We start from the raw sequence: 17043 nt of genomic DNA on the forward strand, positions 1-17043 counted from the left end.
TCATCTTGTCTTTTCAGTTTTAATGTATATGCCAAGAACCATACCCTGCTGGTGACATAAAACACTGTATTATAGTCAATTCTAATAAGAGGACCTGTCGTCCAAGTATCGTAGCTGATTTTTATTGAGTGCTTATTATGTACCAGACATTGTTCTGGTACCTCCTACGGTCACATTTAGTCATGAGAATCGCTTTAGGAGGTAGGCTCTGTTAGTATTCCCATTTTACAGATGAGGAAAACAAGGCACAGAGAAGTTAAGTAACTTCCCCAAAATCTCAGCCAGTAGAATAGGAAACTCCAGAGCTCATACTTTTAACTATTCCCTCGTGTCAGCCCTTTAGAAGAAAAGAAGTTGACTCCCAAGTGGAATTTTGACTCTCAGCTTCACTCTCCGTGTGTCTAGCCCTGCTGTGGTCTTGTTCTTCCTGACAGAAGTTCATTTTTATTGAATTCGTGTCAGTCATTCTGCTGTGAGCTGGATGTACTTAGAACCTCGTCACGTGACCTTCTTAACCCACTGAGAAGGCCAACGTTGTACATGCACAAAATAGCCACCGAGTCGGAAATCTGCTCTCTCCACTTACTGTTGACTCTGGAGTATGCTTACTCTTATATCCAAGAAAAAGCAGAGTTGGCACTACCATCAGAAAGGTCTTAATGCCACAATGTAGGCTGCAATGTGTGCATCCCTCCTTAATATCTTCAGAAGATCATCTACAAAGGGCTGGAATGGAGTCTTTGAAGGTTTGGAACAGGGGAGCGTATTGACCTTTGAGAACTCCTCCCCGAGGGCTAATCATGCCAGAGACTGTGAGGCTATCTGGCCAAAGAGCTCCCACCCAATGGTGGCTGGAAGTTTGTCCGTGACAGTTGTAATTTTTATTTTTATTTTTTTTATTTTTAAAAAGATTTTATTTATTTATCTGAGAGAGAGAGAATGAGAGTTGGGAGGGGCAGAGGGAGAAGCAGACTGCCCGCCGAGCGGGGAGCCCGATGCGGGACCTGATCCCGGGACTCCAGGATCGTGACCTGAGCCGAAGGCAGTCGTTCAACCAACGGAGGCATCCAGGTGCCCCAACAGTTGTACTGTTTAGTTAAACTTATTACAGAAGGCCTTTGAGACCTATTTATTCCGAGTTTGTTTTATCATCTATCACTCTTCGCGCGCGCGCGCACACACACACACGCAGCACGTAAGTGACATTGGTAACATCCTAGCGTTTGTTCAGTGTCTGACTTTGTATTCAGAATTCGACTTCAGTGCGCATGTCTCAGGGCGTGGGTTTCTCCGGACGCTGTTGTCCCGTGTGCCTCCAAGAGCTCTGGTGATGGGCATCTTCAGATTTGCTCACAATGTTTCAAACCACATTGCCGTATTTAGACACGGTGTCTAGCGGGGTCGGGGGTCGGGTTCACCGCTGACTAACGGGTGGGATTCTGTGTATGTTTTTTCACCTTTCACGGGAGCCCAACAAAAGCGGTTGTGTTGAGATTAAGTAACACTAGAGGGCAGCCTACAAGTTGGAAACAAGTGATAGGAGGCTACCAAAAGGAGAACTGGGTGGATGCCAATAGGTAAATACTCTCTGGTTCAGTCTCTCAGCGCTCTGACACCAACTCATGTACGGGGTCCCGCATAATGAAATACTCCTCAATGTTTTATTTGAATCGGCTTTTAAAAATAAGTATGAAACTTGTCTCCCTTCTCTAAACTCACTTCATTTGTTAGAGCTGCCTGATGAGACTCTCATTCTGTTTTGTTTCACTTCTGTTATTCAACCTCTTCTTAAAATACAGAATAAAACTTTCCCAGTTACAAGTTGTATTTAGAAAGCCCTGAAAGAAGAACGTGATGTGAAGGGTAAGTATAGAATCTCCATCTTTTTAGGATTCTTTTTCACAGCGTTAATGTTCGTTATTTTCAACCCTTCAGGACATTAGGGGATTCTGTTGGACAGCTGTGCTATGCTGACCCTTATCTAAAGGTTGAAACCATAAACTAAAACCCGTGATACCTCAATCACTGATGTAATGAAGATTTATTTCTTCCTAAGTGAAATCTTATTAAACACATTTTTTCTTCCACTATATAAGCAGTGTCCAATTTTAGCACAGAGCAGCCAATAAGGCCTCACTGTCTGTGAACACTGTGTTATTAAGTTAACAACACAATTTAGGTGTTATTTGTGCATTACGTCGTCTGTAACATTTTAGTTGTGCAAGGCAATGTAAGAGGTAAGCACATATAAATTGGCCCGGCGCGGAGTGGGGTGGGGAGGAAGGGACCAATGCATGTATGTCTGATTTCAGAGTTCAGACACTTGGATGAAGTAAAATTGTGAAGAATGAAAGGGACAGGGAGCAGGTGGCTTGGTTTCTGAGCTCACACGAGCGCACTGTCAGCGCTCCCCTCTCCTACGCTAGTGTAACCCGTTTTTATAGATGCGCTGGATGGTGCTTCGGTTTTCCTCAGGTTATCCGCCTCCTAGAACGGTATTAACCTCCCTAACCTGGGAGAAAGTGGCCCCAGCTGCCAAGGCCAAATGTGACAGTTTAAACGCTCCGAATTTCAACATCTTTAGCGCCCCCTTTACGGAGCTGGGTCTGAGCACAGTAGGGCTAGGCTTTGGTGTCTGGCCTATTATGTGTCATTTAAATATGGGCTATGACGGCTGTGAAACGTGAACTCTCCGTCTGCAAACCTGAGTTCCACTGGCCCCCGCTATCCAGTCGGTTCCCCGATAGGACAGCGTGGAGCCATTTTTCCTCCTCCTCCTCCTTCCTTACCCCACACGTCCAACTGGTCCCTACGTCCTGACAGCTGTATCTTGCTTTTTGTATCTTGCTTTGTATCTTTGCTCTGTTTGCTTTTTTCTACTCACAGTGCGAGCAGATTCATATTTCTAAAACACACATCTGATGATGTCATCTTCTTCCTGAGAAGCTTCAACCTCCTGCCGAGCCAGGTCCCCCTCTTGAGCAGGGGAGAGCCCTTCACAGGGAGCTCTCAATCTCCCTCTGTCCTCGGCCTTCCATGCCAAATTCCACCCCCCCCCAGTCGCCAGGAGGACCCCCTTGCTGCCCAGGGACCAAGTCCTCCATTTTCCTGCTTTGGGCCTTTGCTCCAACTTTTCCCTTAGACCCACGGCTCTTCCCTCCACTCCTACCTCCTGAAATCTCCTTCACACAACTCAGATGCCTCCTCCTTCACAAGGTCCTGCCTCACCTCCCAGCTGGACGGAGCTCTCCTTCCTGTCCTTCTTAGCATCCTTCGCCAAGGACCTCAGCTTAGCAAACACACTCTGCTTTAGGGCTGGAGAACCGTCAGACCTTACACCAAAGTGATTTTTCACGTTATCTACCTTCCTTGCTAGAATGTGAGCCCAATGTCTGGCCTCTGTCGGGTACGCAGTTGATCAATACATTCTGAACTAGGTCATCACGGTGTCTCTGAAGTATCGAGAACTCGCCTAGAGTAAGCGCTACCTGTACACTCCGCTGCTTTCACTAGACCTGGTAGCAGGGACCAGAGAATAAAATGACCTTTGTCGGAGGGAAGATCCACCCACGTTGACCAAGGCGGTCTGTTTACTCCTTGCTAGAAACATGTGTCTGTTTTATTAGGTACAAGTTACGAGCCCCAGGAGGATATTCCTGCCACAGTATCTGGTTCATCTTTCTGCCCCTCTGGATCTGCCCTGTGCCACGCTCAGAGTTTACACCTGACATCGCTGTTTATTGAGTCCCTTCTATAAAACAGGACCAGAGTCCCCATCAAAAACATCCTCAAACATCCTCCATTTTTCAGCTGATCTCCTTTCAGAGGACCGCCCCAGCCCCTAAGAGCCTCTGGGCACAGTGTCCCGAAATGGCTTTCCGCTGGGTCCTAGTCATACTGACACCACAGGTCCTCAGAAAGCTCCTTCTCTTCGTAATAGGCAGAACGTGACAGTGGCTGTGCTTGGGAGGCTGTAATTGTTTTTCAGAATTGTTTAAGCATTGAAGACACAGTGCAGTGGTGTGGAGAAGCAAAATACTCAGATTCAGAAGGTTGGGGATCCTGTCCCATGCCCTTCCCTCATTGGTGGTATACTCAGGCAAATTATTTGACCTTCTTGAACCTTGGCTATCTCATCTTTAAATTGGGCATCACGATCCCTGCCCTGCCTCACTCAGGTTGTAATGATATACAATGAGGCAATGTTTATAAACGCACCTTGAAAAATATCCTTATAAGTAAGGTCTGTATTATTCCCAATAACACTGTTATTTACTGTTGACGTTGATGGTTATCAGCTAGACTGATTTTGGAATGCGATAGCCTCCTAGGTAGAACAGTCCTGTGTTTGCACCTCCTTGCTGGAAGCCCGTCCATCCTCTCCCCCAGAGGGTAGCACCCCGGAAGGCCTGTCTTCCTTGAAACATGGGCAGTGAGAAACAATGAAATATGCAAATGCATTATGATTACTTTTAATAGAGAAGCACTCTGAGTTACCACTAGGTAAGGTCGACAACCAGCAAGAAGTGATATTGTCCTAGTCCTACATTTAAAACCTTTTCAAGTTCTGCTTGGAAGAATTTGCATTTCAATAACACTGTGATAATGTCAAGCTATTCACAACATTTCAAAGCCTTCTCTTGCACACCTGGCAGTTGTAGGAGCTGCTGGGGAGCACGATGTGGCTGTTTTCTAACAGCAAAGGCAATTATGTTGTCCTTTTCATTCTCGGGAGTGGATGTGTTTGGGCAATATTAACAGGTCTTATGTTTTGGACATGACAAAATGTGGGAACGAAAGCTCCACCTTCCAAGATATCCCACGAGAATTAATCAGCATATTCAACATGGTGAACTTCCCCTCGCCACAAATGAGAGGAAACACCTTGTAGATAAAAGTTGACTTTTGAATAGAAAACCTTTCCCTGTACTCTGTACATCCCTTTAAAGAGAAAAGTATCCAATGGGTGTTTGTTACCTTTTTTCTTGGCTACACAGGGAACTACTCTGTTCTTTCTACCATTAGCATCTCCCCTTGGCTGGGCAAGCATGGGATCTTGGGTTGACTTTATTTCCACTAAAAGTAAAACCGTATTGCATGCAATGGGACAACCATCTCGAAAATTATCTTAATCACTACCCTAGAACACAGTACAGCAAATACGACAGATCAATTTAACTTAGATAATTTCTCATTATGATGCGTATAGATTGGTAAGCTTAATTGTAAAAGTGAAGCATTTATAATTCATAAGCAAAAATTATGCTAAACTAGATGGGCTATGTGCTATTAGAATTTTATATAAGCTACAGAATGATTTTTCACACAAATTTAAGTAAGAAATTTATATCTAATTAATATATTTAACTTTTATTAGACTCTCTAGTTAAAAGTTGAACATAAGTAGCGCATTAACGTGATGACCCAGCTTCTTGATACCTGTTGTAGAACTCATGACATAGGAAAAAGTACTTTTAACCAAAGTAAGACCTATTTCTCTCCTGTGCTTTCGGTATTCTCTGGTCATTACGTTCAGCACACGGTAACAGGTGCTTTGGGGTAAAGGAAATCCCACTTGGCCCACCACCTCCAGTTCTTTCATTTGAAAGAACTCAAAGTCCCATTCAATCTTGGGGAGGAAGGGCCTCTGGTCCCCCTAGGAGCCAGTAATTATCAGTTTTGATAGGTAGATTCCTTTAAAATGAAAAATGGTTCCCCCAAAGGTTGGAAGCGCGCTATATCACTAATAAATTTCAGTTGTCCTTCAAGTGGTACTTCTTCCTTTGCTTGACCATTTTGCAAATGATAGAGAATCATATTTTTCATGTAAGAACCTAGTATGGTTTGCACGGCAAGATAATGGAAGCATGTTCAAGTCACTGCTGTCTGGAAGTGTTCCACCAAAATACAGCCTCCAAGGCATTGGTGTCTTGGAGGCACAAAAGAAAATCTGTAATCAGAAATCATTAATTAAGGTTAATTAAAGTCCACATTGTATCTGACTGACATTCACACAAAAGTACTGCTTACTTTTCTTTAGGCTACGTGTGCAATACTGTGTCTGCCTGGACACCAAAGAGTAATCACAATCTTGTTATTGCCAAGAGGACAGCCAATTGAATTCACACAAACTCTTCTTCCAATGAAAAAAAGCTTCTGATCTGAAATATTAGTCCCACTGTCCTCCCCATCGCTATGACTTTAAAAAAAAAACAAAAACCAACTCACGTAGGAGAATACTGTAAAATGAGCAAGACCTATTTTCTACCCTGTTGAATAATCAGAGGTCCATCATATTGAATTTACAAATGCATGTTTTCTTTGCTTCCCAGAGATATTGGGAGGGGGAGGGGGAGAAAGGCGGTGTGGGGGCTGGAGGGGGTGTAATTGCAGCCTGTGGGTAAACCAGACCACGTGATCAGAAACTGCTGTGACACTTAAAAGTGTTTCTCCTCAAGGAATTCCGGTGCCCAGAAGCCTGGTGAAGCCAGTAGCAATTAAGGCCACGTTATCCTTTTAATTTACTTGAAATTATTGGCCTCTAAAATCAATCATTTAGTGCGGTTGCGTAGGGGAGGGGGGTCAATATAATAGGCACGTGCATTAAAAATGCTTGTTGATCTTACACAAAAATTTTGGCAGGCTGGATCTGGGGAAATTTAAAACGGCTGCTTTGAAGCTCACCCTGCAATAAAAAGCAGTCATTTTCCAGTAAGGAAAAAAAAAAGTGACTAATTTTCTAGATGAGACCCATTTGTGATGAATTCAAGGTTTTTTCCCTGTGAATCTGCCTGGGTTTTTATTTGCTGCCTTGCATGTCCTGAATTCAGTGCTGTTTGCTTCAAGTGTGAGATTGTTTTATTTTATGTTTTAATCTACAAAGGAATGAAATGGCTTGGCTTAGACTGGTAGGAGTCCTTGAAAGTCCACTTGAGAAATGGGAACTAAAGCATTAAGAAGTGTAGCAGTATCTGTGACACAAGGCCCAATGTACCTAACAAAGGAGAGCTGTGTTCTCCATCACCCACGGAGTACATACATCACTGAGTGTGTGCATCTCCTTCTTGCAGCAACTCACTCCTCCTGTCTTTTCTTGACTCAGTCGCCCAGTATATACACAACCGGACAGCTTTTCCTAATCAGCCCTGACGTCGCAAACCTAAAGCCAAAACAGCCAAAGATGATGATGACGAAAAGGAAAGAGATGCTCTCACATACTCAAGAGCTAACAAAGCAGTAGCCCTCTGGGCCCCAGTCACAAAATGTGGTGAAATGGGCTCTAGCTCCTTTGTAATGTGTGTCAACCCTAAAAAAATAACAGAGGTTAAGCCGGAAGTGAAGCACAGAACGTTTCCACCGCCATACCGGAGCACACCGTACAGCCCTCCTGAGGTCATTCTGTTTATTTAAGCCATCTGCAGAGCCAAAGCCGAATCATGGACCTGAAATTTTGAGCAAAGCCGTGAATGCCTTCATTTACCTCCACACTTGCGAAGAGCCGGAATGAAGAGCTCGCACCCTTTGGCTTTCTTGTTGAAAGATGAAAGTGACATCCGTCCCTGGACGGTAATTTTTTTTTTTTTTTTTAAACCAGCAGGACCGAGCAAGAGGCAAATCCTGGAGTAAATATCAGCTGGATGTGCACGTAACAAGGTCCAGAGAGACTCAGAAGTTGCCTCTTTTAATCCAACGCTGAATTAGATAAGAGGTGGTTTTTCGGTCCTTTCAGAGCACCCCCACAGCCAAAATCACTGCGAGGCTTGCGAGCCCCGGTCTATCTCAAATCTTTCCCAAGACACCCCAACACTATCTGAAGCACTGAAACTATGGCAACCGAATAAGAAAGCAGCCTCCATGATTAATAGATGAAGATCCCAGCGACAGTGTCTAGCTGGGGCCATCATTCATGATGCAAGAAGAATTAGCACGGATTCCATCTCGCAAACCATTTACAAGTATTCTCCTTGTAAAAACCCACCCAACTGCCATCCCACTGCATATACTCCAGTTTAGAAAGCTATAAACAATTTGGTTTCTATTTATCGCTCGCCATGCAGAGAGGAGAATGTTCTTAGGAACTCAGATGCTCACGTTTTTGGAATAACGAAAGGCTTACTAGAGTGGTTTTCCACCTGGGTATTTAAGGCCCAGGAACAAATGCACTCAAACACCAAAATATGTGAATGGAGTCATGTGGTCCTCCGGGGTAAAAAGGAGGAGAGACAGTTGTTGGATTGTTTGAGTGGGGTTTGTGTGTGTGTGTGTGTGTGTGTGTGTGTGTGTGTAATGCAGTTTTTCATAAAGCATTCCATTTTCAGGAAAGGAACGTTTCCATTCACCAGCTCAATCAGTATTCTCTCAGTTTCCTCGTCCAAGGACACTGGGAGTCTGGGGGAGGGGTGGGGAAGCATTGGAGTTCCTGCAATATTAATGACAAGATTGAATACTCTCCTTAAAGACAGATTCGGGAGTAGGAAAAAAAAGGAAAGAATGGATCCATCACAGAACTCTTGTCTATAAAACTCTTATCTAACATCCAACCGTAATTAATATATTCTTTATTTCTTCCCAGTTCCTAAAATGTTGGTTTTCTGGTGGCATGTTTTCACTGTGTTCAGTGACAGATCCTGTTGTGTTCTAGAAATGCTTCCAATCAAATTGTGGCAAAGGCTTGGTTTTAACCACGTAGGAGGGCCAAAGGGATGAGAGAAGGGTGAAAGAGCATCCGTTTTAGAGATTCTTCTCAATTTTTTTAATTGGCGTGGATCCTTTGAATTAAATTTTCTACAGATGGAAATTACAGGTTCATTGGAAAGCACTAGAAAGTGCCGAGTCGCGCTCAGTGAAAACCTCAGGTCCACGGGCCATGTGTACACATACCCGTCTAACAATATTTTCAAAGCCACAGTCAGCACACTTGCTGCTAGGAAGACCTGGACCTTCAGTCTTTGGGGCATGTTAATTGCTGATTTATTTCACTCTCTTGACATCCTCTTTCCACTTACAAAGTTTAAGAGACATTTTTTTTTCTTCTCCTGGATGAAAATAACTATAATTCTAGGCCAGGGAATCCGTCAGGGGATTGTGGTGATCATACCATTTTATTGCCCCTTCTGCTGTGCCTTTTAGGAGTGAGATGCTGTTCACTGATAAGAACTTGTATGACTATCATTTGAGTCCTCTGTCAGGTAACAGGGCAGTATGCCAGTCAGTGGAGTAAATACTAGTTCTCTTGGGGTCAGCCAACTGCTTGCTACATTTGGTGGGGAAGGTAGCGTTTTGCTTCTCCGTGGAGATTCACTGCTCTCCCAAACTGATTTCAGGCTTGGCCAGGGAAGAGTGACCCAGCAAGTGTATGGATGGCCACTATGAAGGCCCTCTGGTGGAAGTCCCAGCCACAGCCTCCCGGAGCAGTCAGCATATAGGTTCTGGCCTATGACAGGTGTGGTCCTTGGGGTCAGTTCACCTCGTCCCTGAACCAACATGATGGGCTGTTCTCAGATTCTTGAATGCATGCAGACTGTGTATTTTATTTTTAGATGTTAGTAAGTGAAGGCGATACTTTTTTTAAAGCAGTCATCCTTTAGGCTCTTATCTAATGTAAAGTCTTGTACTGCCTGCAGTGTAATGTTTTTTCTTTCACATTTTGGGTGTGAGATTTCAACATCCAAAGTCAGGAAAAGGATTGCGACTCCTCTTCCCACACCAGTGACTCGTTCACATGCTTCCCCACAAGCTTCACCATGGCCAGCCCACAGTGTGAATGTTTATTTCTAGTCCAGAGGTGGCTTCCTTTGTACCATCTCTGTCTGTTACCCTTTTTACTCTCCCCACCGGGGCACTCTCTGTGACTTCTGTCACCCAGATAAAAATAACACCTAATATTTAATGAGCGAGTCTTGGGTGCCATGCATTGGGCTATGAATTTTACGGATGTTATCATATTTACTCTTCTCAACAACCACAACATTAGCATCCTAGTGGCATCTTATGGATGAAAACCGAGGCAGGGAAGTAACTGGCTCAAAGTCACACTATTTGGAATTGGCAAAGAAAAAAAAGGGGGGGGATGCAAATCCCAGCGTGTTGTGTCTGCCTAAGAAATGTGGTCTCTGCATTGTCCCTTTTGCTGCCCACTTCCTTCACCTGACAGTCCCTCCACATTCTTAAACCCAGTGGCACTAAATTTTAGTGAATTTGCCCTTGTTACGGCAAGGATCCAAACTCCTTTCCTCCTGCCCCTGGATCACCCTGACACGGCTGTCCTACATTAATGCTTACACTGACATGAACTGTTTTAGGACCTACCTCAGCAAAAACAATGCCCTTACTTTTTACAATGCCTGGCAGAGTGCCACGCCCGTGACCTTGCCCGCTTTAATGGTCACACTGAAAGCCGCCCTCCCTTGAGGTGGTTGGCGTCCTGATGGATAGGGTTGCTGCTCTCCATGCTCTGTGAAGACTGTGAATTTCCAATGAATTTGAGGATGTTATTTAATTTCATAATGTGGTTTATATGAAAATGTGACATTCACAAAATATAATCTTTCTTTTCTGATTTTGAAGAGGATGAAGCAAGATCTCTGCCAGGCACAGGGTCTGGGGTGGGGAGAAAGGAATTAGCATCAGAGTTTCCAAGTTTTCAGAGTGCATTTCGTATTTTACCGAATACATTCACATTTGTGAGTTCATAATTCTCCCAGCATTCCTGTAAGGTGGGAGGCATAGGTTTACTATTCACAAATTTTATTGAAAATAATGCAGATTCAGGGAGGTTAAGTGGCTCCTCCAAGGTAGTAAGAGCCTGGAACTCAGGACCTCCGAGTACAGGAGCTTCAAGCACAGTTCGCACAGCACCGGGCAGAACCGTGGGTTCATAAGCGTACTATCTTCTCCTGCCAGAAAGGTGAATTTTAAAAAGTACCATTAGCAAACTCCAAAAAAGCACAACAGTTCTGTGGCCAGTGGTTAGAATGCAGAACAAATGAGGCCAAGGTCAAAAGCTCAATCCCCATAAGTGCTGGCTGTCTTCCTAGCTCTGTTTCTTGGCAAGTTGCGTTTACCTAACTGAGATTCCCTCCTGCTTCAACCAGGTGTCCCACAGATGTGTGCTCTTGGCCACAGAGGGGGACTGGGTGAGAGTGTGGGAATGAGCAGGCTCCAATCCATCACCAGGACTGGGAAAACAACCCGCAGTGAACGCTTCACTAATGGTACATGAGACAAATCACCTGTGTACGTGGAAGACCGTGTCGCTCGCGCACGTGCGTGCACACACACACACGGAGAAGTATTTCATTGGATGAAAACATAAGCTAGAGAAAGAAGAGTAGATAAAAGAGAAAGATGCTTGCAAAAAGTCACTCTTTTTTGAGATTAATCAGTTAATTGATGGAACGCGTACCTGTTACGAGGGGCCTATGGTGTGCCAGGGACAGGTTGAGGTGTAGAGATGCCGCAGTGAGTGGCACAGGAAAAAGTTTTGCCTTGTGGCATTATGTTCTAGTGGAAGACAAGATAAATGAGAACAACATCGTCAGGCTGTAAGAAGTGAGAAGGGAATAAATGAGGCAGGCCAGGGGGGTATGAAGTCTTGGGGAACAGGGTGAAGTAAAGAAGGTGATCAGAAAAGGCTTTGCTGCGGGAGTGACATTTGCAGAGAGACCTCAAGAATGTGCAGAGTAAGTTGCACCGCTCTCTGGGAAGGGAACCATCCCAGGCCACGGAAGGGCCAGGGTGATGAGCACACGCCTGGCATGTTCGTGTAACCCTGAAGAGGGGTGGAGATCCGAGAGATGGGGGGACAGGAGCGCAGATGGCGTAGGGGTGCAGAGGCCATAGGTCGGACTCTGGTTTCTACTGGTAGAAGATGGGAAAGCATCTGAGCAGAAGTGATCTGATCTGGCTTCGATTTAAAAAAAAAATCATTTTGGCTGCTGTGTTGAGAATAGACTGTAGGGGGCCAAGAGCGAAGCAGGGGGACTAGCTGGGAGGCTGGCACAGGAACCCGGGGGCTTGGCCAGTGTGAGCGAGGGCCCCAGGGACGGAAGAGTTGGAAGAGGCCTGCGTGCTTTAGAAGGAGGGGCCAGCAGCATTGCCGCTGCAGTCGAGGGGGCCTGATGTAAGAGTCAAGGGTAACTCCCAACTTTTCACATGTGAGCATCTGCAGGGATGGCGCTGCCATCTACCAAGATGGGGAAGATGATAAGAAAAGCCTTCCTGGGGGAAAGAGATCCAGAATGGGGTGCTCTGAACATGTTAAGTCTGAGACGCCTATTAGATCCAAGAAGAGCAACCTACCTTGTAGGATTTACTATTTGACCCAGGAGAGAGGTCTGGGCTGAAGAGGCTGCTTGGGCAACACTGTAGTGAGTCCTGACGCTTTTATAGGACACGCGCCATTAGGGTAATTAGAATTACTCTAATCAAAAAGTTTTGCAAGGACTCACCTGCTTCACAAGCAGGATACCCTTGTGTATATGCTCTGAGGTAATAGTGCCATGCCGAGAAGTATCCTGTGCGCCCTTTCCCCCCTGAGGCTTGTGGGTATGACATCTTACTTTACCATTTCAGAGGGATTAAATGCCTCCCTCCCTCCCCTACCTTACCATATCCCCAGGAGGCAACCCTGTGGTTGCCAGCAGAGAATAGCTCAGTTGATGAGAAAAGCCTTCACTCCGGAATAGGAATAGAAATATCTCCAAGACAGCTTGGCTCCAGGGTACCTCAAAAGAGTCGGGGATGCTAATATGGGAGGGCATAGCAGGACGTTTCCAGGCTCCACCTTCCTCTGGAAGCGGGAACACCCAAGGAACACCCACTCTGAGGAGAGGACAATAAATTGTCTAAGCCTGGGGCGGGGCAGGGAGAGGGAAATACAGGCAGTCTCGCAGGCTCTATATGCTGCAAACGGCAGATGCTTAATGAAAGCATTTGCAATTAGTTTGGCTTGTTCTGTGATTCCTTTCTGCAAACAAATAAGATGGGAGAATATATTCGCTTTTGGCAATCTAGTTCTAAAAAACTTCTCCCGTGATCACTCTTTTGTCCTGCTCCGAAAAGAGCTGAGCCACTGCGTACACATAGTGAAGTTATCTGCCTTACCTCCTTGTTCAAAACAGTATTTTTTCTTCCATTTCATATGGGAGTGCAATTACCCCTTGGCTTTTAAAGCATGAGTATTTATTTTGAATTTAATACAAGTTCTTAATTTGGGTGCCTTATTTTTATTCAGTGAAGATAACAGTCTTCTAATTCTTGCTATCCTTCTGATTCAACATACTAAGCAATGTTATCCGCCTACTCAAAATGCAAATGCTATATTTTTTTAATGATGGGAAAAGCATTCACTAGACTTGGAAAGAACTTGAGGGCTGTGTGTTTGTGTATGTGTGTCACTGTGTGTGTCAATAAAGAGTTGCACTTGCTGCCACTTTATAAGAACCCCTCACTCGAAGCCATGGTAGGGGGGAAGACGACAGGTCCACTCTAAGTGGAGAAATGTGAGTTACGTGTGACTGTTTCTTTCGTTCATTTATTCAACATTTACTTGGGTTTCTACTGCAGTTCTTAGGAATTTTTAACCTATTGAAATGCAGCTGTTTTATCCAGTAAGTATATTCTGCAGATGGCTCCTGAGACAATGATTTTGGTTGGCTTCTGAGAATTTACATATTATATGCATTGTTGAAGAGTGTGGCCCATCTCTCCAGGGTGATAGTTGCAATGCACAACACTTCGGGAAGACTGTCAGCACACAAACACTGTAAATAAGAAACAGGAACTAGAGCGCTCCCTTTCTATCTGGTTGAAAAAAGACGCAACACAGAAATTAGGTTTTAAACCTGATACTCCATTCTTTCCTGCTTTCGGATTGGTTTGCAAAGTGCCTCATTCAAGAATATCCTAAACCCAAGATCAGAATTCAGAGTGGGGGTTACTCAAGATTCAAATAAAAGTCACCATATAAACAAGCACGGGTAAGCCAAATTCAGAGAGTGCAATTATTTTTAACAGATAGTTTAGGTTGATAGGTGGAGACACCGTTCTGCCACAGTATTTAAGGTTAGGTTAATAATTAACTTTGGTGCCTGGAGTAGTTTAATCAAAGCTTCCTGTAAATCATAAAACTGCTCCGTACAGACTAAACAGGGTATTAAAAAAAACACAAAATGCCTGCAATCTTGACCCCTCATAGCCATTTGGATAAGGTGTAAAAATATATTTTCATTCAGAATTGAGCCCATGCATCTTTACTCTGGGGGAAAAAGCCTAAATAAAGGATTCATGTGTCTGGAGCCAACAGTCTTTCCCCTGCCATCAGAGTGGACTTGATGCCCAAGATGTGTGTCTGAAGGAAGACTGACAATTACCAGGATTAGAGAAAGACAAGGCAAAGTCGCTCAACCTGCCTACCCCGGAAAGACTTAAAAACCAGCGCTGGGGGGCATTACATAGCTTTCTTGAGATCTGCCGGCAGAACACTGCAACTGGGTTAACATTTTTTAGATTTGAGGCAAAGAAAGTTGTGCTTAAAAGTGGTAAGCATCTGCGTGTCTGTGTGTGTGTGTGTGTGTCTGCGTCTGCGTCTGCCTTCGCCTGTGTTTTAAACCTTTCATGCATCACAGTAAGTAGCAACTTGATTTCCATCAAGCGTAACCAGAGAGCTGTCCCACCGTGGCCATGACTGGCCACCGCATTTTCAAAGCAGCCACCTTGCTCCCAAGGACCGACTGGAACGGCCATTGGGGCTGCCCGCTGCGATACAGGCCGGAGGCCGCTGCTGGAAGTGCTTTCCTTGGCTGTGAAGACAGCAGTTCCTCCCCCCGCTCCAGGAACACCTGGCTCCCTGTTCCTTTCCTCCCTGGAAAACCGCCGGCTGGAAAAATGCGCGTGGCACGGGGAGGCTGGGGATGTTGCACTTGGAACTGGTACTTACAAGCCCGCGAGTCCCGGCCCGTGTCCACAGGCACCCGTGTGCCAGCCACTGTCCAGTGGCCGCACCAGCATCCTGAATCCTGCCCCTGAACTTCCCTTCCCTCCGCCTCACCACCGCTTTCTCGACTGGACCGGCAAGTGCAGCGCTGAGACCCCAATCCAACTGACGGCTGGGCGGGGGAGCCACTGTCTGTGGACCAGCACCTAACTCCCCGCATCCTGGGCGGTCCACCCGCTTCCCTCTGGGTTCGGTTTCCCCCGGGCTGCACAGGCTGGGCCCCATTCCTGTCGTGCCCGTGTCCCCTGGCTTTCAGAGAAACTTTCCAGAAGTGCCTGGTCGAATGACCCTGTGCGGCAAAAGGAGGCGGCGCTGGGCGGAGGGGTGGCGAGGCGGCGAGGGAACGGGAAAGACAGCGGAATCCTGTTTCCTTTCCCAAAACGCACAAGTTCGGGACTGCTCCCGGGCTCCCCCTGTACCGCTCCGGTCGTAGGAGGAGGGAGCGGACCTCAGGATCCTGCTTTGCTGCGTATGCCACAGTGAAGAGCTGAGAAAAAAGCGGAGAATCTGGAGCAGAGACACTTGCCACCCCAGCGGGTCATACAGGGAGGGTGGGCACTGTCGGGCTAGCTCCCCAGCGCCCCACTGCCCCCGAGGCAGCTCTCTAGGACGCGGCGAATAGTTCGGACATCCAGAACCTGTGGCCGGGGCAGGGCCCTTGTCTGGGTAGCAAGCACGGTGTCATCTTTTGCAAATCTTTCCATCCTCCCCCCTCCAGGGACAACTCCTTTCCATAGAGGGACCTCGTAGATTTGGGGGGAGAGCGCAGCGGGCGCCGGCCCCAGCGTGGCGGGCTCTGTGCTAGAGGAGGACGCAGCCGCGACAGATGCTGTCCTCGCCGGCCAGAAGGGAGCTGCAGCGGGGGATAGAGACCCAGGGCGGGGGGCGCCGCGCCACACCGGGAGGAGACCGTTCCTGGGCACTCATTCGAGCAAACAAAGCCCGGAACCTCTGGTACCAGCGGCCGCGAAAGCCGGGATGTCACCAAGTGGCAGGGCGCACGGGTACCAGGGCCATTACAAGTTTCTCGCACTCCATAGAGCCCAGCCCAGACCCCGAGCGGACAACAAAAGATTCTCTTCGCTTTCCCACCGTCTCTGCGAAACCCCTTCTCCCACCACAGAACCCAGACCTGGTGCTGGGCGAAAACAGCGCTCTTCTACCCAACGTCCTCCAGCGCAGAACCCTTTCCTAAGCCTTTGCACTAGGACCGGGCGCTTCCGAGAATCCCACCCTCTCCGGGGCTTCTCTGCTCCCTGCTGGCCCGAAAGTGAGGACGAGCCCCGGGTCCTGCACACACATTCCCCAGCCAGGCAGCACCGCGCGGTCGCGGTCCCGGGCGGCGCCGGGCGTGTGCGCGGCGCGGATGGGGAAGCTCGCAACGCGGAGCCCGGCGGTCTCCCGGGCACAGGGCGGAGAGGAGCGGCGGGCTGGGCTCACGATTGCTCCCCAAGGACCGGGCAACGCTCGGGAGACAGACACCAGACAAAATAAAACGCAGCTACCACAAAGCCGACAGCGCTTGCCGGCCGCGGCCCCGGGACCTGCTGGCTGGAGCCGAACCGCCAGGGAGGTGGGGCGCGCCGGGGCGCCCCTGCCGTACCTTTTCGGTGCATCGACGGGCAGGCGGCCGGGGCTCGGAGCGGGATGGTACAGCGTGTATNCGGCCGGGCTCGGAGCGGGATGGTACAGCGTGTATCCCATTTAGTAATCCATTATCGAGGAGATCTCTCCGGGCCGCAAGCTGCGCTCTCTCCTTTGCAAGCCTTTGTCATTCCTACATGTGTGCTTGTCTCTTTGGGGGTAACAGTCGCGGCGACTACTTTCTGGGAAGCCAACGCGCTGTGTTCATCTCCAATGACAGGCGCAGAACGGATAGGAAAAAAGAAAGAAAAAAAAAAACCAACAAGGAAGGAGTAAATGTTCAAGAAACTCTTCTCCAAATCCAAATTCCACTTGGATTCCACTCCGGTGAGTCCCTTCGGTGGTGTCTGCGCGGATTAACAAGTCATTTCAGGGTGGGGGGCGGGGTGGGGGCTGGGGCAGGG

The 17043-nt window shown here is 47.1% G+C and overlaps 1 protein-coding gene across 6 annotated transcripts in view; it reads right to left on the reverse strand.

Annotated features, from left to right (window-relative positions):
• SEMA6A (semaphorin 6A) overlaps window positions 1-17031 on the reverse strand; it is a 133899-nt gene extending 116868 nt beyond the window's left edge. For 3 of the 6 annotated variants that reach the window (XM_034655910.1, XM_034655908.1, XM_034655905.1), the window contains exons 1-2: window positions 16695-17031; window positions 16599-16658 (exon numbers count right to left, since the gene is read on the reverse strand). The gene's annotated coding sequence lies outside the window, so the exon portion shown is untranslated. The other 3 variants (XM_034655909.1, XM_034655907.1, XM_034655906.1) reach the window with 2 other exon arrangements.
• Window positions 17032-17043: the final 12 nt, after the last annotated feature.

Source organism: Ailuropoda melanoleuca, chromosome 3, assembly GCF_002007445.2.
Source record: "Ailuropoda melanoleuca isolate Jingjing chromosome 3, ASM200744v2, whole genome shotgun sequence".
Taxonomy (NCBI): domain Eukaryota; kingdom Metazoa; phylum Chordata; class Mammalia; order Carnivora; family Ursidae; genus Ailuropoda; species Ailuropoda melanoleuca.